The sequence below is a fragment of the Geotrypetes seraphini genome, chromosome 7 (assembly GCF_902459505.1).
Source record: "Geotrypetes seraphini chromosome 7, aGeoSer1.1, whole genome shotgun sequence".
NCBI classification, from domain to species: domain Eukaryota; kingdom Metazoa; phylum Chordata; class Amphibia; order Gymnophiona; family Dermophiidae; genus Geotrypetes; species Geotrypetes seraphini.
In genome coordinates, this window is record NC_047090.1 from 84,801,063 (window position 1) to 84,822,191 (window position 21,129).

Here is a 21,129-nt window from a genome sequence, read left to right on the forward strand (position 1 = left end):
TATACACAAAGTTTATGGAGAGAGGTTATCCTCCCCGGGTAGTTAAACGGGCATGGAAGAGAGCCGTAACTGTCAGCGGGAGTGGCTATTTCGTCCCCAACAAAGGGAGAATAGTGGAGCCGTGGTATGTGTATTGCCTTATTCCAATCGAAGTCAACAAATTAGAAAAATCATTTTGAAACACTGGCCAGTGCTGCAGGTACATGAGAGCTTGAACGACAGCCCTTTATTTGGCCATACTAGGGGCCGGAATTTAGGTCAGATTTTGAAACATCGTGACCCTGTCCAACAGAACAGAGAGGGTCCTCATGTACGTTGTCATCAGTGTGTGTATTGCCCTCATGTCCTCAACACTGACCAAGTGGTAATTCCTCAAACAGGGAGTAAGAAATTTTATTTAAGAACAGGCACTAATTGTTTGTCATCTGCAGTAATATATTGCATTATTTGCCCTTGTAGGCTGTATTACATAGGACATACCCGGCGTGCTATTAAAATCCGCATTGCCGAACACTTGAGCAATATAAGATGCAAACGTGTAACTGCCCCCCTGGTGAGCCATTGGATTGAGCAACAACACTCTATTGAGGAATTACAATATACTGTTCTTATGTGTGCTTATAAAGAATCTGGAAATATCACTCAACATCTTCTTTATTTGGAGCAGAAGTTTATATTCCAATGGCATACCTTGGCCCCCACAGGATTAAACAATGATATTGAATGGTTTCAATTATAATCAATCATGATGTCAGAAGTGATGATGTAGTAGGTAGTAAAAGGGGAGTGTATTTAAAGCGTGGCCTGCTGGGAAGTTCTTCTTGTCAGTAGTGCGTGTGTGAGCAGTATGGAGTGTTTGTGCCGGTAAGTTGTAGAGAGAGTGTGTACATTGAGTATTTCAAATGTAGTGTTTATTAAGTTAGCAAGCTGTGTGGTGCAGTGTTGATTTGAGTTATCTTGTAATTGTAGTACCCCTCCTGAAGAAGCCAGCGAGTGAAACCTAGGTTGGGGGGTCGGTATTGTGAATAAACGGAGGAGCCCGGAGCAGTTATGTGTACCATCTACACCATTCAAAGTTAAGTTGTTGTGAAATTTATGATTTTATTTTTATTTAAGTTTTATTTTCTGTTATTTAGTCTTTGTTTGGTGGAGGAGACTGTGAACAACTATGATGGTCTCCTTAACAGCTGCCCCGTGAACTTGTTTCACCGGACCTCAGCTGTGGGTCTGAGTGTTCACTTAACCACATCAGCCTTATGTTGAAATTAGTGCTTGAAGTAAAACAAAGGTGATTAGTACAACAGTGATTTATATGCAACAGTAAAGCCACAAAGAAATCAGCACCTTTGGAATGTGATTATGACTTAGCACGCAAGCTGGTTGACATACTGGAAGTTTTTGAAGAAGTAAGTACGATTGCATCTGGTGAGCAGTATGTTACTGTGTCTGTTGTTCATCCAGTGGTTGAACACCCGATGAATTCCATTGGTGAGTTTTGCAATGAATCAAGAGAATCAGATATGAGAGCTGACGATAGGGAAGAGAGAGAGGGCTGTAGTGAAGATAGCGAGTCAAGAAATATTAAGATCATCAATTTTTTACAGAAGAACTGACGAGTTTATTGCATAGATTTCAAGACATTTTGTTTAATAACTCTTACAGATTAAGCAGTTTTCGGGACCCAAGATTCAAGTCTGCCTAAGGTGAGGTAACAGATGTATACAAGAGATCCTGAAGATGCAAACACTGAGCCTCCCACCAGCAACACTAAGTGCACCTGAAAGTACTCCTGTGGTACCTGAATCAACTTCGCACACAAGATAAAGATCAGCAACACATGCGCAGCTTTTGGGAAACAGTTGATACCATTAAAGCTAGACTTCCATTGATGTCAGACAATGATGTTGAAATCAGCCTCAGAAGCAATGCAGAACTTGCATGCTATAAACGTGAAGAACCCTTGGAAACTGGTGGTGGTGATGTATTTACATACAGATTCAACAGACTTATATTGAAAATACAAAACAAGCATTGAATATATAAGATTGCAAGTGGGTTCTCTGAAGAAGCCAGAGAGGCGAAACGCGTCAGGACCCAGCTACACCTATGCAATTCTTTATATCTCAGCTAAGTTTTTTTACTCTACTGAAGCTTTAAACACACGTAAAAATTGGACTATTAATTTTTTGCACTTTATGGACTTTTGAACTTTATAAAATCACAATTTATTAGTACTTCGAAACATCTTTTTACAACCCGGTTGCAATGATCGATACCATATAAGTCTCTTAAGGGCTTTTGCCCCTATTGAGTTCTTTAATTTTCCATCTTGGAATCTGAGCACCACTTTATGATAAAAGACGTTTGAAGTAGTCATTGTTCCTTTATGTGTTACTACTGTTGTCATGGCCCTTTAGGAACATTTTTTTGAACCATACCCAGTTGTTTATATTGGTGGTGATGTATTTACATACTGGCACGAGAGAAAAGAGAAGTTACCTTTACTAAGCCGGTTTGCACAGAAGTTTCTATATTCGCCATCAAATTCTGTTCCTTCAGAAACAATATCTCTGCAGCAGGTCAAATAATTGCTGTTCGGCTGAGTTGTCTGAAGCTAGCCAAAGCTGTCAAACTAATATTTCTAAATAAGAACTAGAAAATGTAATTAATTTAATCCGTTTCTAACTAATCTATGTTATAGATTAGATGTTCCTATTTTTGATATGATATTGCCTTGGTTAAATAAAATGCTTAAACTTAAAAAGCTGTGTCATTGAAAATGAATTGAATTAAATCATAAGAACATAAGCAGTGCCTCTGCTGGGTCAGACCAGAGGTCCATCATGCCCAGCAGTCCGCTCATGCGGCGGCACATCAGGTCCAGGACCTGTATAGTGATCCTTTATCTATACCCTTCTATCCCCTTTTCCTTCAGGAAGTTATCTAATCCCTTCTTGAACCCCAATATCGTACCCAGTTTTTCCAATTCCTCAAAATAAGTTGTATGGCAACCCCGGTCATAATAAAGAGAGGTTTATTATTATGGAAAGATATTTGGCTTTTCGCCCTCATTAAAGTACCAAATAGCACGGTGTCATACGTTAATGCCACTGGATTTTCCAATAATTCATTCACTTGATCCCAAATGGATCTCCAAAATTTAAGTATCAAGGGACAATAGAACAATAAATGATCCAATGTCCTTACATCGAGATGACAGTGCCAGCATCTGTTAGACTTAGAACTATCCAATTTCTGTAAACAAACAGGGGTCTAAAAAACTCTATGTAACAAGAAAAACCATGTTTGTCTCATAGATGCAGACACCGTACATCTCATCCTCCAAGTCCAAATTTGTGGCCATTGAGACACAGAAATCTGCTGCTTTAGCTCAATGCTCCAAATATCACGAAGACCAGTCTTTGGTTTCTTATTCAAAAATCCAGATATTAATTTATACCACTGGGTAGCCTGATGTCCTAGGAACCTGCATCTTATTTCTTAATTAAATTGCTAATGGAGTAGGGATATGTAAATTACAGTCCTCCAAGATTGCTATTTATGTGCTAAGCTAGGCTAATATTAAGATTTTATTAGTTTAAAGTTTTTGTTAATATTACTTTTTTAATGTTATTAGTGTGGTCCTCTCTATGGATCTAAGTTTTGCTTGTTAGGTGCCATCGACTCGTGTTCGAGTCCTATTGACTTAAAAAAAAAATTTAAAAAAATAAATTTTACCACCCGCTTTTCCCAAAGTGGCTCACAAGTATAAACATACATAATAAAAAATACATAAAATTCATATAAAACAATCACACAAATAAGCGACCAGCGCATACACCAAAACAGCAATCTTAATGCTCATACTTCATATGACAAAATAAATGCCTCTTCAGTAGCTTCTTAAACCCAGTGAGATTACATTGTTTTCTGATGTAGAAAGGTAGGAGGATGAACATCATGTTTTCGTGGCAATATACAGAAGCAGATTGCCGGGCCTTTCTCCTGTGCAGTATAAATTTGATGTTTCTGTTGTCGCATCAGATGTGATCCTCTGCCTCCAACACTGCCCATCTGCTGCTGCCCAGAGGGATGGTACTTCGTTAGTTTAACATCTCCGTTGAAACTTGTCAGTCCTTGGAAGGCCCTGCTGGTAGTGAAACTACTGATGGCATTGCTTTCAGCTTCTCAGATTCATGCAAACACCAGTGGCATGACAAGCTTATGTCCCATGTCTTGGGTTGGACCTAAGAGGTAATCACTGGCTGATAGAGATGCCCTAATTTAATTTTTAGCCTCCCAATTGGTTGAAGGGTTTATAAATCAGAAATCAGGTTGGGATGAGTGGGAGGGAATTAAAGACTAAAATGAAGTTTCCTGTGACCATTTTATGTAAACCGTATAGACATTCTTTGATTGCGACTTGGAATCTTGCGATTGGAAACTTGGATAGTATTGTAACTTTAAAATACTCCTTTTAAATACTAGACTATATAACTGTAACAAGGACTTTAAATGCTATAAACTGTTCCTTAAAATTCTGATGCTAAGTGAGCAGAGTAAATAAAAAAACAAACCTGAGCTTACCTATTTAATTCTAAGCCTACCTTTTTCCAAGTTTAAAAGCAGTTTCCCAGCAAATGCTTACCAGTGAAGTTCTCTCCCTCTCTGGAAGTCCTCTAACAGCACCACTTCTGGACTGAGAACAGCTCAGCTCTGGCTTATGTGCTTGTGCTTTCTTGATGATTCACATTGCAATCCGTGTGCCAGTAGGGCCTTTGAACTTTTTCTTTTAATTGGTCACCATGGTTTGATTGTCAGATAACAGAATACAGAATTTTTCTTGCTTCTTAAAAGGAAACATCATGCATAAGGATCTTTGTAAAGGTTTCTTTCTCTAGCAATTGATAGGTTTCTTTTAAATAGCTAAAGTTAAACTGAGGTTTCTTGTGACTATTAGCTGTGTCTTGTACTGATACTGTAGTAACTTTAAAATAGTCCCATTAATTGCTAGCCAATGGAACTATAAACAAGACTTTAAATGCTAAAGAAACTATTCCTTAAACTGCCTGTTCTACAAAAGTAGAGTAACTGTTTTAAAAGTCATTGAGATTACCTATTTAGTCGTAACTTTAAGGGCTCCTTTTAAAAAGGTATGTTAGCGGTTTTAGCGCGCACTTAGCATGCACTAAAATCCGTGCACGCTAGCCGCTACCACCTCCTTTTAAACAGGCGGTAATTTTTCAGCTAGCGTGCGCTATAGCACGTGCTAATCTTGTGCGTGCGCTAAAAACGCTAGCACACCTTAGTAAAAGGAGCCTTAAGCCTAATTTTCCCCAAGTTTAAAAACAATTTCCCAGCACATCCTGATCACCAGATCTCGAAAAAGATATAATGGAACTAAAAAAGATACAGAGAAGGGTGCCAAAATTAATAAAGGGTCTGGAACAACTTCCCTACAAGGAAAGGTTGAAGAGGCTAGGGCTCTTCAGATTGAAAAAGAGAAAGTTAAGGGGAGATACGATAGTGGTCTATAAAATACTGAGTGGAATGAATAGACATGAACTGCTTGTATACGCTTTACAAAAATACTAGGACTAGGGGGTATGTGATGAAGCTACTAAGTAATAAATTTAAAACAAATCAGATAAAATATTTTCTATTCAATGTGTAATTAAACTTGAATTCATTATCAGAGAATGAGGTGAAAGCAATTAGCTTAGCAGTGTTTTAAAAAGATATGGATAATTTCCTTTAAGAAAATTACATAAACCATTAAAAGATAAACTTAGGGAAAATCCACTGGGATAAGCAGTGGATAAAAATCTGTTTGACTTTTTTAGGGTTCTTGCCAGGTATTTAAGACCTGAATTGGCCACTGCGGGAAACAGGATACTGGGCCTGATAGACCTTTTGTCTATTCTGATATGGCAACAATTATATTCTTTACTTTTTCTTTAATATTATTGAATTATTAAATATTACAAGAATACAAGTCACAGAAAAAGGAAGAAAATTTCAAAGTCCCATCTCTCGCAATGCTTGGGACTGTGGGCTGCTGCTCGGTTTGCTTCTGGATGGCAGAAAGATGCCATTTATAGAAATCTCAATTATATGACCTCTGGGCCCTCATATCTCCTCTCTTGCTCTTTTTCAGGAGTTCATCTAGAAAATTCTAAGAGACATATGCAGCTATGTTGCTATGTACTAGCCATGAATGGCCAGCTAGGGCATTTAGTGACACCCAGGTCACATTGGCATTGCTTTCTTTCTCTATTTTCTTTCCTCATTCTTCCCTTTTTTTCTTTGTTTTCTTTGCTTTTCCTTCTTTCCTTCTTTGGTCTTTCTGCAAACCCTCACATCCTGCCTTTCATGCCCTCCTTCTCCTAATGATTGGAGTAGTAGGCCAAGAATGAGGAAAGCCAGGTACAAATTCCCAAAGCTGCTCCTTGTGGTCTTGGGCAAATTACTTAACCCTCCATTGCCTCAGACGCAAAACTCAGATTGAAAGCTTTCTGGGGACAGAGAAATATATCCTGTTCCTGAATGTACACCGCTTCAATAGCTTTTGGACTTACAGGTGGTATAAAAGAAAGTAAAGATACACCTGTCTTTCTTTTGTGGTCCTTATCCTATGCCAATCTCTTCTTCCTCTCTGGTAATATCATTTCTCCTTTCGTCCTACACTCCATCTCACTCATCCAGGCGATATCTTTTCCACTCTCCTTGTTGCCTCTCTTCTGTCCTCTCCTAGACAAGCACTGATTTGCTTTCAGCGGTTTTGATGAGACAGTCCTCAGACATATCTGGACAGAGTTCCTAAACACAGCAGTCTGGGTGTTCTTTGCAACTACTAGAGTCAGAGAGAAGCAGTTTGCTCTGAGGCCCCAAGGAATGTGACTTTCCACTTGACAGCTGCCTAAGCACTCCCATGCTCAGGCTTGACTTCACATAGTAACACAAACACAGTTTTCTTAGTATTCAATGCATTAGCATAATCTGAAAAATAAAACCGGTAGGAAATAGTTTCAAAAGCAAATGTCAAAATAAATAATTTTCTCTCTTGTCTGCCCAAAACCTACATTGATTACAAATCACATGCATATACAAAAACATTAAAACAAACAATGTCTCACAAAAGAAAACAGAAATACATGTTCTCAATACTTCAAAGTCGGAGTAACGCATACATCTGGATTATAAACCGAAAGACACTAAAGTTTAAACTACAAGCTATGCATCATAAACACGTCACCCACAATTTATAATCATAGTCCCAAAAAAGATTTTTTTTGTTTTTGCTAACATGTCACATGCCAAAGTAAATCAGAATGTCTTTTTTACTTTCCTGGATTTTCCAAATGTCTCTCTATATGTAAACTAAGCAGAAATGCTGAAAAATATTTCATGTGTTTCACCTGTCTCTAGAGCCAAGATTTAAGTAAACTTCCATGTGCTTCATCAAATAAACAAAATGGTCTGTGTTTCAGCAAAAATACCTTTACCAGGGTGGTGACATAAAAGTAAATTTAATCCAAATGCAAGCAAGACAGATATTTTCCAAAAGATTGCCCAGGAAGGGCTAAAAAGTATATACTCCAATTTTCTTTGGCATGTTGTACTTTAAAGCAACTCCAAAAATGCCTATAAATTCTTGGTGCAAACCATAAAACTATGGGCTCCTTTTACTAAGCCGCGTTATGGAGATTATTTTGCCGCCATCAGTTTAGCAGTCGCATCTATTTGAAATGTAGGCCAGCATATTGATGGCATACATTTCAGGTGCCCAAAGCAACTTCCAGGTGAAACCACACCCATGCCCAGTCTTGGGTGAGTTTAAGTAATCTCAGTGTAGGCAACCTGAATCTGTTCTTTTTTTGTTTTTTTTTTAGAAAATGTGCATCCCAATTGGCTGGTTAGACAGTGATAGGCCGTCTACCGCTGCCTACAACCAGGACACCATTTATAGAATTTTGTCCCCTAAAAGTGTAACCTAGCTTCAACCAGGAGCCAGTGTAATCTTATCAGTTGGGGAGATATTGAATCATATTTAGTCACAGAAAAAATCAGTCTAGCTGATGAATTTTGAACAAACTGAAGTGAAGATTTCTGGAACTTGGTACAACCCAAGAAAATGACATTACAATAGTTTAGCTGGGAAAGTACTAAGGATTGAACAAGACTTCTAAATACTTGTAGTTCTAAAACTTTCTAACTGCTAACTGCTCTCAATTAGAGTTGCCATATTTTTTAAGTCAAAAAAAGAGGATACATAAGAACATATGAACAGCCTTACTGGGTCAGACCAATGGTCCATCAAACCCAGTAGCCCGTTCTCATGGTGGCCAATCCAGGTCACTAGTACCTGGCCAAAACCCAAGGTTTAGCAATATTCCATGCTACCAATATACGGCAAGCAGTGGTTTCCCCCATGTCTTTCTCGATAACAGACTATGGACTTTTCCTCCAGGAACTTGTCCAAAACCTTTCTTAAAACCAGCTACGTTATCCGCTCTTACCATATCCTCTGGCAACGTGTTCCAGAGCTTAACTATTCTCTGAGTGAAAAAAAATTTCCTCCTGTTGGTTTTAAGAGTATTTCCCTGTAACTTCATCAAGTGTCCCCTAGTCTTTGTAATTTTTGAAGGAGTGAAAAATCAATCCACTTGTACCCGTTCTACTCCACTCAGGATTTTGTAGACTTCAATCATATCTCCCCTCAGCCTTCTCTTTTCGAAGCTGAAGGGCCCTAACTTTTTAGTTTTTCCTCATACGAGAGGAGTTCCATCCCCTTTACCATCTTGGTTGCTCTTCTTTGAACCTTTTCTAGCGCCACTATATCTTTCTTGAGATAAGGAGACCAGAACTGAATGCAATACTCCAAATGAGGTCGCACCATGGAGCAATACAGGGGCATTATGACATTCTTGGTTTTGTTAACAATCCCTTTTTTAATAATTCCCAGCATCCTGTTTGCTTCTTTGGCCACTGACGCACATTGGGCGGAAGGTTTCATCATATTGTCTACATTGACACCCAGATCCTTTTCTTGGGCACTAATCCCCAAGGTGGACCCTAGCATCTGGTAACTATGATTCAGGTTCTTTTTCCCAATGTGCATCACTTTGCATTTGTCCACATTAAATTTCATCTGCCACATGGACGCCCAGTCTTCCAATTTCCTAAGGTCCACCTGCAATTTTTCACAATCTGCATGCGTTTAGTGTCATCTGAAAATTTGGACCCCAGGACATGTCATCAAAAGGAAGACATGTCTGGGAAAATCTGGACTTCTGGTAACCCTAAGCATCTCCCCTCTCCTCCTTTTCTATCCAAGGTTCCTTTTTTCTCCCCTCATCCTTCCTTCTCTGTCCATAGTGGTATCGTTAGGTTTTTGTACCTAGGACAATCGATGCGCCTTAAAAGCGTTGTCATGGAAAAAACAGGCTAGGCTCCCACAGCGCTCTCTTCAATGGATCAGCAGCAGATCAGCAGTGATTCTCACATGCTGCTTGCCGCCAACCCAGCAACCTCCTCTCTGCCGTGTATAGAAATATGAAATTGCCAGAGAAGGGTGGGGCATAGCAGAGGAGAAGTTTCCGGGTTAGCAGCAGGCAGCGTGTGAGCATCATATTGAAGAGAGCGCCACGGGAGCCCAGCCTGTTTTCTCCACGATGGTGCTTTCAAGGTGTACCACTACTGGGTGCAGGCAGATGCAGGTACAACCTATCTGGTGGAAACCCAGACAAATGCTGAAAATCATCAAAGCTGCCCGGACGCCCAAAAGGAGGACATGTCTGGGAAAGGAGGACATGTCTGGGAAAATCTGGACATATGTTAACCCTACTCTCAATTCAGAGCCATACATGCTGCCTTTGTATAGCTACACTCCATAGCTGACTGTAAAATTAATTCTTTGAAATCTGTTTACAGTGACATTACATTACATTACTGACTTCTAGTCTACCTGTACCTTGCAGTTCAAGGCGGATTACATCAAAAGATGACTGGACATTTCCAGGAAAAATTACAATTTAAGGAGCTGGTTACATAATAGAGTCGTGAGGAGGGATTAAAAGATAGGTAAAAGAATAAGGATGGTATGTTTACAGAGAAGGTACGTAGTGGGTGCTGGAAGCTTTGATGAGTTATAGGGGAATAATACGGGAAGAGTAGGAGAGGCTGAGGGGAGAGATATCGGGGGGGGGGGGGGGGAAGGAAGAGGGAGTTAATATATCTGGATAAATTTTTTGGAATAACAGGGTTTTGATTTCTTTTCGGAAAGATTTAAAGTCACTTGTTGCTGTCAGCAGGTTGGAGATTAGGGGGTCCAGTTTTGCTGCTTGAGTTGCTAGTAGGTAGTCATACATCCTTTTGCGCTGTGTTCCTTTGAAAGGGGGGTAGGAAAATGGGGACTGGGTTTCCTTTGTCTGGATGAGAGGTTCCGATATAGGCGGTTGATTAGATGGGCGGGTGCAGTTCCGTTTAATGCTTTGAATAATAGGCAGTAATAATTTGATTGAATACGAGCTTGTATAGGTAGCCAGTGAGAATCTAGTGTAGGCACTGGTGATGTGGTCGAATTTTCCAAGTGAATAGATTAGTCTGAGGGCTGTGTTTTCTACAGTCTGTAATTGTTTTATTAAGTTTGTGGGGCATGGTAGGTAGAGGATATTGCTGTAGTCCACCAAATTTAGGATTAGGGATTGGACTATGAGTCTATATTGCTCTTTTTCGAAGAATTTTCTTATTTTTCCTAGATTGCGCATGCTAAAGAATGCTTTTTTAGAGATCTTGTTGATTTCATCCTGCAAGGTGCAGCATCTGTCTATCATTACTCCTAAGAGTTTAAGAGCGGGCTGTATGGGGTATTTGGTGGCGTTTATTTCTAGTTTGGTTATGGATGGGGTTTTGTCCTTTTCAAGTAATAGAAATTTTGTTTTGTCTATTTGCACACTTGGTTTAACTTTTCTTTCCTTGCCTGCAGGATGTTGTAAAGAAATAGAAGCTTTCACATATATGCACAGACATAGGGAAGAGACATACACATCTACAGGCAATATAGATTCACAGACAGACACACAGACAGAGAAGATGGAAACTATCTATAAGCCATTTTTTCTGCATACCATTTCCCATTTGTTCTAAATCCATGGATTTTTCAGCAGCACTATTCAGGCACTATGGGCTCCTTTCACTAAGCTGCATTAGCGTTTGTAGCGCACGCTAAACCCGCGCTACACAGCTAGAACTAACGCCAGCTCAATGCTGGCATTAAGGTCTAGCGCGCGTGGCAATTTAGCGCACGCAATTCCACGTGTTAAAGCCCTAACGTGGGCTTAGTAAAAGGAGCCCTAGGTCATGGAGAGGTAGAGGCAGATTTAGGGTGGAAATCCCAAATTTGCCTACTGGCCACTATCTATACAGCAATGAGGTTTAATTTAAGGCAGACAATAGCTGTCCTAAATTAAATTAGCATATATCAGCTGAATATTGCTGCTAATTAGTGTTGATTTCTATTCTTTTTGGGATTCTTATATTCTGCAGTATCTTCCACTGGTTTTATTTATGTATTAAAAAATTTCTAACCCACTTAAACCTAAGAAGTTTACAAAATACAAACATAATCATTGTATAACATACGAAACATACAGATAGACAAAACAAGTTCATTTAAAATACTCATAATAAATATCACAGCCCTCTCAGTTAAAAGCCTCCATAAACAAAATTGTTTTCAATACTTCTTAAATTTCTGGATATCGGAAAGTAACCTCAACGGGCCTGTCAAATTATTCCTGCAACCGAAAATTACAGATGCTCTACATATTGCCTAATGTACGTGTAATAGCTCATCTGTTGATAATCGTGGCATTCCCTCTGACCTTAAAGATCTGAGAGGTTGATAGAGTTTCATCACTAAGTCAAATACCAGTGAATGATCTTAAAAGTTAACACAAGAACTTTAAAAGACAATGCAAAACTTGACAGGTAACCAGTGAAATTTTTTCAAACATGGGTGTGGCATGTTCAAATCTGCGTTCATGATATTGGATCACAAACTAGATACAAGGGGAATTACAACTTAAAATACACCTTAATTAACAACAATCACAATTATATACATTCAAATATGATCATTAAAATTGAAGCTTAAACAGATGCAGTTTTAAGATGCCCAATACTGAGTAGGAAGGAATTCTACATTTTAGTACCCTGATATGCAAAGGTTAATTCCTATTGTTTCTTCATAGAGACATTCTTCACAGAAGGGAAATTTAATTTCAGACAATAATTTGTGACTAAGAGAAATGTAAGGCAGATATAGGCAATGTATCTCAGTTGGCGTACCTAGCATATGTGACACCCGGGCCCATTATTTTTGATCCCCCCCCCCCCCATCTATATGAAAAATATGATTTTGAATAATAATCCACATATTGCCCAACAAGTGTACTTAGGAAAAGGCAGTATCTTAAACACTGCAGTAGAGCACTAGAACACCAACACATACCGTACATTGTAAAACTAAACAAGCCAGATCCCACACAGTCAATTGATCCTGCAGTCAATGCCAACTGAAAACTATGTTCTTTTCATACACACAGAACAGAGATATACCCTCGCCCAATATGGAATAATCACAAACTAAAAATAGAAATATGTAGACAAAAGATTAAACTGAACCGCCAAGAAACCAGACTCTGCATACAATGCAACACCACAAAAACAGTAACACATGTCCTCATAATGCTGAGCAAAATATAGACAGTAGATATAAATTTGAAAAAAACTGATACATAACAATCACCACTTTATAAATTAACAAATAAAAATAAAACAAATAATGAGAAATAAGAAATACCATTTTACTGGACTAATCCCCGTAAGCTCGGTCCCCATCCCCGCAAACCACCTGATTCCATTCACACAAGTCTTGAATTGTTTATATTGAACTTATTATATTAAAGTATAAAATGAAACAATATTTTATACAATTGTCAATTTATAAAATCTTGTCTTCTCCCCACTCTCTCTTCCCCATTTCCCTTCAGCGTCCTCAGCCCACTCTCTCTCTCTCTCCACTTTCCTACAGCGCACACACATAAAAACAAGCAAGTAATTTTATATCATTTTCATTCTATTCATTATAGAAATTAAAGTCTAAATAATGCCAGTCACATAACAAAACATGATTTTACAAAAATAATTCCCTGCACAGTCAAGCCTGCAAGGATTACTTTCAGCAGCCCCCTCCCTCCCCCTTACCTTTATGGCCAAGTCAAAAATGATCTACCAACAATAAAATTTTAAAAACACAAAGCACACTGTACACAGAGAAAAATGTTAATTATCATTTATATTCCGCGGTTTTCAAAGAGGGTCAGGGCAGATGACTGTATGCAATGTCACCTCAGTAACAACTATACAAAAATAGACAAATATACCTCCTCCCTTTTTACTTACTTAAACAGCAATAGTGGTTTTTAGCGCAGGGAGCTGCGCTGAATACCCCACGCTGCTCTCGACACTCATAGGCTCCCTGCGCTAAAAACCGCTATTGCGGTTTAGTAAAAGGGGGGCCATAGTGCAAAATATAGACAGCATATATAAATTCTCAAAACAGACACATTTTGATCACTAAATTGAAAATAAAATCATTTTTCCTACCTTTGTTTGGTAATTTCATCAGTCTCTGGTTGCACTTTATTCTTCTGACTGTGCATCCAATATTTCTTCCCTTCTTTCAGCCTCCTGTATGCTTCCTCTCTTCTAGACCTCATTCCCTCCCCAACTTTTTCTGTGTTTCATCCTGCCCCTTCTTTCTTTCTCTCTCCATGCCCCCTTTCTTTTTGTATGTATGACTTTCTCTCTCTCTCCATGCCCCATTTCTTTCTGTCTTTCTTTCACCCTGCCCCCTTCTTTCTTTCTCTCTCCATGCCCCCTTTCTTTCTCTATGCCTGTCTTTCTCTCTCTCTGTGCCCCATTTCTTTCTTTCACCTTGCCCCCTTCTTTCTTTTGCTCTTCATGCCCCCTTTCTTTCTCTTTGTCTATCTTTCTCTCTCTCCATGCCCCATTTTTTTCTTTCTTTCTTTGTTTCACCCTACCCCCTTTCTTTCTTTCTCCCTGCCTTCCTCCATGCCACCGCCATTGGGAAACATGCTACTGCCACCGCCGCTGAGGAAAGGCTGCCACTGCCACCATAAGGAACAGGCCGGCACTGAGTTCTCCCTCCCTGCTTTTCTTCCCACGGGGCTGACCAACTCTCGCCGCCTGAAGTCAATTCTAACGTCGGAGGAGGACGTTCCGGGCCAGCCAGGCAGCGATTGGCTTCCTGATGCACAAAAAATAGTGATCGCTTTTAACGATCCGAAAAAAAGCGATTTGTCAAAGACCAGTCACTTACATGTCTTACTGATAGTTATAATAATCAACTGGAAAAGGAAAAAAAAACAACGTAAAACTGTTCTGTAATGCCACCTGTTCACTTTTCCTTCCCCAAAACTGCTTCCAATAGCTCTAAAAGTTTCTTCCAACAGCACCAAAAGAAGGAAATAACTTTATAGCCTGGCTGTGCTATAAAGCGCTTTGTGACAGCAATGCTCTATGACTGACACCTTCGACGTGCGCCAATGACGTATGCATGTGGTGCGCTACAATAATCCACTGATGTAGCAAACCTGACACTTGCCTACATTGTTGCTGTATCAACTGGACCATTCTGCGCATGTGTGAGAGCTGCTTTCACAGTGATCCATCGGACAAAAGAGACAGGGATTATGGCAAATCTCTACGCAAATCATTTGCATACAAACCTGTTAGTGGATCAATAGCTCTTTTGGAATTGGCCAACAATCAGATCGCTGCGGACCCACGCAGTATTACCAGCCCAGTTTAATGCATCTCATCGCCCTTAAACCCTTCATGGTCTTACAATAGATTCCAAAGTTTAAACTTATGGTTGCTGAATATCTCAAACACCATGCCCATATAAGCAATATTCTGACAACTAAGTATGCAATGAAGCTAGAGATTGCCTTAAGTGCAAGTGGCAGTGTTGTGCAGGGTTCAGTTCTTAAACCATACTATGATACTCTGGCAGGGCTGGATGGGCAACTAAAGACTGGCAATCCCAGCCATTATAAGGCAGAAACTCTAACTATTAAGCTACAGTGACATCTAATGGCCAGATTCAGAGTGCATGTTCAATAGGCTATCACAGGAGTTGTGGTTGTAGAACTGACAGAAAAATCCCTTCAAGGACTGCGAGAAAAAAATGTTTCATACATACCAGTAACATGACTGAACCTGTTAACTGACATGTGGGCTGTAGAACACAGTAAACTGAAGTGACTTTCTTTAACACAGGTTGCCTGTTTGTGGCAACCAAGATCTCTGGAATCACCAGTGAAAACAAATATAAATGAAACTGTTACCAGAAATAGCATTCTTTCTTTTAAAAAAGAAAATGAAAGATGATTTTGAGTGCATTGATTTTCTGTTCTTTTTAATAGCAAATAAATAAACTCCCATGCCTTTCTCAGATATATTCTTTACAAAAAAAAAAAAAGTTCATGTTGGTTTAGCAATCCTGAAAGATGAAGAAACTCTGAAATCGGAGCAATAGTCAATTTTCCTGTGTCATTTTTCTTCTTCTAAAATACCATCCTGTTAGGAATAATAGCAAAGTAAACAAAAGAAGAATGAAAAGTCACTTGACCCATCCAAGACAGAGAGATATCTGACAGGCTAAGAAATTGATGTGGGCTTTTGTTGAGTCAAAAGCCTAGTCTTCATGTGGGTAATTAGAGTAATCTTTTATCCAAAGGTTCCTGACCCTTTAAGTGTTTCCACAATGCTGCAGGTCCACTTTCAAACAGGTTGTACCGGACACGTAACCAAATTTATTTTAAAAAGCTTCATTTTATACAGTAGTGTCCACTTATCTTATCTTCACTTATCTGATATTCTGGATCATGTGACATACCTTAGTCATGTCACAGCATTGTCACTGAGGTCCAGATTCTCAAAACTTTAACACCGTCACTAAACTGTTTACCAATGGTTTAGCCTGCATACATTTTAGCGGCGGATTATCAAAACGGATTATCTCTGTCTTTAGTGATCTTTCTAGCAGTCTCCAACAATGACATGTAAATGGGCTCTTCATCATTGAAATGAGGCATCCCGGTAGATTCTTAAAAAATGCTTAGTCATTTTCTAAAGCGGCGTCGGCTTTTTAGAGACAAAAAATAAGCAACTGGTACAGGGGTGGCTGGTACAGACATGGCAGTATCAGAATGCTAGAAAGCCGTGTTGTGATGCAGTGGTAGAGATGCCTATTCTCTCCCGCTGCATCACAACACCTCTGCCCTGCAGCGGCGGCAAAAAACCCTCCCCTGCGGCTGCGGCCTTATACAACTTGGGCCAATCAGAGCCTCAGGCCCCTCCCCAGTGCATCCCAGGATGCACCGGAGAGGGGAAAGCCTATTTTGAAACAGCGGGCCAACTTCGTGGTGGAGGGAATCCATGTCCCTCCGGACAAACATCTACATGGATGTAAAGGGGAGGGGGCATCGGAGGCAGGGGGTGTTATATGGCAGCAGGAGAGAGTGGGCATCTCTCCCGCTGTGAGGGGGGGGGGGTATTTGCGTTGGGAGAGAATCAGCATCTCTCCCGCTGCAAGGCAGAAACCAGGAAGTGCAAGTTTAAAAAAAATAAAAAATAAAAAATTTTGTGTGCTACTAACTTGGACTCTTTTTTGAGTTGGACCAAGTGTGTGTTCCTGATCGGAAGGAAGTGCACTGGTGGACTGAAAGCAGTAATTCCAGTAGCCGAGGACCAGACAGAAGGAGGCGTATCAGATCCGGAGGAGTGACCAGTCGGTGGCAGATTGCAGCCCAGCGACAGTGTGGGCCGTGCACCCCCAAGCAGTGCGCAGGCAAAGACTCACCAGGACCGCGGGTAAGAGTACCTAATGGAGATTAAAATGGTACTGTTTGGGAGGCTGAGGCCTGGGAGGTCACATAAGAAGGAACGCCCCTCTGCTGTTACAACCACACTTGGGTTGTGTTTCTTTTTTGTTTCTTTTGTAGAGCCTCAGCATGGACCAGGCTCAGATGTTGGCGACACTGGCTGGCAAGTGCCAGCAGCAGTGCGAGGAACTCAAGGAGATCCTAAAGGCGAGGGAGGACCGATGGCAGGACCGCCAAGAGACCTCTGTAAGCCAGCATGCAGAACCGATCCAGTCAGTGGAGGAACAGTCCAAAATCTTTGCAGCAGACTACCAGGAATCCAGTGAGACAGTTGTTACAGGCTGCACCTGGACCAGCCATGGTAGGACCTAATCCATTGACTAATTTAAACTTGTACAAGATAGCTCCCGGAGATGCACCTGATGAGTTTTTGAACTCTTTTGAGAGGATTGCTATGGCTGCAGGTTGGCCACAAGAACAATGGGTTTTCAGGCTATTACCTTGCCAGGACATGGGCTGGCTTAGACTTAGTCATACAGCATGTATAACCAAAAGTTATACAGGCTGGGATCGATGGAACTTGGATGTTGACTAGACAAAGTAAAAACATGGTCTAAATCACAAAAACCCAACTAAATTAACCAGAATAAGCACTGCAAACACATAAAACAGACCCCCCGCACACTAACCCCAGTGATCACCGACCCCCCCCCATAAAAATATTAATCACACCTTTAAAATTCAGCCTCCAGACCATCATCACCTGGCTGCCTGGCATAGGAAAGCTTAGTCGTCCAGCACAGAGGCAGCTTAAATCATCTTAGATTTCCAAACACATCTTGAGTGCTGTAGGGCCTGTTTTGATCATTTAAATACTTCAGGATCACGGCAACAGCCGCCGTCTCCTTCGACTTGCTCATTCTTCAGGCCGCGCTTAGGGCTGGGTTAGGGATCCATAGAGAGAAGGACCCATGCCCATTAGCCCCTGTAATTACTGCATTGATACTTAAACATGTGCACTCCCCTATATACCCCCAAAACCCTTCTGTACTGGCATATAAGTGGCTCCTGCAGCCATAAGGGCTATTGGGGTGATAGATAAGTGGGTCTAGGGGATTCTGGAGGTGGTTTGGGGGACTCACCATGACCTATAAGGGAGCTTTAGTGAGGAGAAGGCATGGCACCCTTTTTGTGAAGTTCACAGTAGTGCCCTGTAAGGTACCCCACTATTTAGGTGCCATGTCTGGGTGTTCAGTCTATCACTTTGCAGACCCCTCCCACGTCCAACAGGGCTTGTTCTAGGTGTTTTGGACTTGGACAAAAAGTTGGACGAAAATTTGGTATAAAGATGGATGATTTATCAACTTGGACGATCAGATCGGCAGGACGTATGTTAGATGATTTTCGAAAGAAAAAAAATTTTGGACGTATTTTTCAGTCCTAGGCTGTTTTTTACTTTGGACGACTTGTGACTTAGACGAAAATGGACGTAGACGTCCCTTTCGATTATGCTCCTCTAAGTTATTAATAGGATATATGAAATAAAAATTAATTTAAATTAAACTCATTCTTGTTATTAAGAATTTCCGAGGTAAAATAAATCTAATCTTGTAAACATAACATTTTACCTTTATAATCTCAAAAAATTATAAAACTGAAGAAAATCCTGAATATAATTCTATAAACTTTCTTCAATTACACCATGGTATTATTTTCCCCTTTCATTTTCTTTCTTCCTATTTCTTCGTTCCTCTTCTTTCTTCCTTCTTTACTTCTTATTCCAATCAAGAGTCATTAAATACTTATTCGTTGCAAATTTTGGCTAAATAACTTCTTTTTTTTTTTTTCTTTCTTTTAAAAATCTATATAGACATAAGTTCTTTCTGTTGATCCATGAACTCTACCAGCCTTGCTGGGTCTTCAAACTGTGTTGTTTTATTATTGAGTGTAACTTGCATCACAGCTGGGTACAAAGGGCCATATTTTGCCCCCAATTCCCTAAGCCTTGGTCGAAGCTGTAGAAATTGTTTGCGCTTATAAGTTGTATTTTTTTGCAAAATCTGGGACAATTTGTAGTTTTGACTCTTTATATAATAATTTTCTGGAAACTTTAGCAAGACTCAAGATTTCAATTGTCTGCTGGAAACGCAACACTCTAAATATTAAAGGACGTGGATATCCTTTTCCAGTTGATTTTGTAGGAATTCTGAGGGCCCGTTCAATTTCTAGAGGAAATTTGGAGCTTAAAGGTACTAGTTTGGGCACCAAGCCTTCAAGGAAAGCCACTGCATTTTTCCCCTCCATCCCCTCCGGCAACCCCAGAATTCTCAAATTATTCAGTTTGGATCTATTCTCCAGATTTTCAGTCTGGCTCACCAGACCTTATACAGTATTATGGTCCTTTCAACATTGTTGAAGTGTTACTTCTGCTTTGTCCACTCTTTCCTCAAGCTGAGCAACTCTAGTATTTTCCACTTCCATTTGTTTGGCCAAATTAGCCATTTCTTCTCTCACTTCCAACATGATGTCTCTGAGTTCTACAATTATATTTGTATTTTCTAATAAATCATCTCTTGGAAGTGGAATCCTGGAAGGAGTAGGAGGATCAGCCTTCATCCTCTTTGCATGGCCACTAGTACTTGCTGCTTCCATTTTAGCTTGACGAGATGTAGATGCTTTTATACTTTTACCATTAACTTCCATTTCTTCTTTCTTTTTTCTTTCCCTTCTTTCTTTACTTTGAGAAAGATTTTTTTTCTTTTTTCCTTTCCTTCCCTTTCTTTTTTTTCTTCTTCCCTTCTTTCTTTACTCTCTTTCTTCCTTTTTCGTTCTAGATGTAGATGTATTTATAATAATAAAACCCTAAGCGCACTCTTACCTGTGTGTTCCGTGATCCCTGATCTGTAGGTCCTTGCCGGCAAGAGTGCGCATGCACACTTACAAAGTTCCCTCTGTCACAGACCCCCATACTCCACGGCCGAAATTTACAATGCAGGCGTGGATCGAAAGACGAGCCTCCGCGGCAACTTTAAACAGCCAAAGTTTATTTTTAAGTTCAAAGCCGCCACTGCGGCTCCTCTCACGAGCCGCACCTGCGTCAGAGAAGGCTTACGATGCAGGCGGGGATCGAGAGAGGAGCCGTCGTGGCAACTTTAAACTTAAAAATAACTCTGCAAAGGAACTAAGGTAGCTGTTGTTGTTAAAGTAATTCAATTAAGCCTTCTACTTCAACGGGGATGTACCCAGCAGCACCTCCTGCTATTGCAAAGCGCAAGCAAGTTTTGTGATTCCATCTGGGTAAGTTCGACGGTCGGCATAACAATTTTGCGTGTGGGCACGTTCAGAGCACAAACTTTCACTTTCAAACGAGTGTCAAGTAGCGGTTTACCCTACACAAGTCACTCTGTGCTGATTGAATACTTTTTACTTCAAAAGACTTGCTCTGTGCAACTTCAGTGATTATTAAAAAAAAAAAAAAAAAAGTTAGGTGAGAGAAGGGGCATATTCTCCCAACAGCCCCCTGATATCTGGGACACATGACATCCCCCTGACATCTCCACACAAACACAAAAGGACAGGGGGCCAGGGAGAGACATTGAAAGAAAAAACAAAAAAAACCCTTAACATTGACATACTGATAGAAAAATGTCACACAAACACTCAAACACAGATAGATGGCAGACAAAGACACACACAGAAGGACAGGGGGCTAGAAAGATGGATTGAAAGAAAAAAAAACAACAACCCCAGTGGACAAGGAGAGAGACACACACAGAAAATAAAAAAACAGACACACATAAAGCAGCCAAAGAGACAGACACCAAAACAAAGACAGACAAACATACAGCGGCCAAGGAGAAAGACCGAAATAAATACAGACAGCGGCCAAGGAGATAGACAGAAGGTGGCAGTCAACGACACACACAGAAGGACAGGGGGCTACAGAGACAGATTGAAAGGAAAAAAAAAAAAAAAAAAAACAGTAGTCTGTGGCAGGCAGTTGAGCTGTGGTGAAGTCGGATGCTGGACAAGGGGAGCAGGTAAGATATGCTGCTGGACAGGGAGAGCATGAAAGAGGTGCTGCTGGACGGAAGAGGGGGGAGGAAACAGGAAGGGAGGCCTACTGCTGGACAGGGGGAGCAGGGAACAGGTG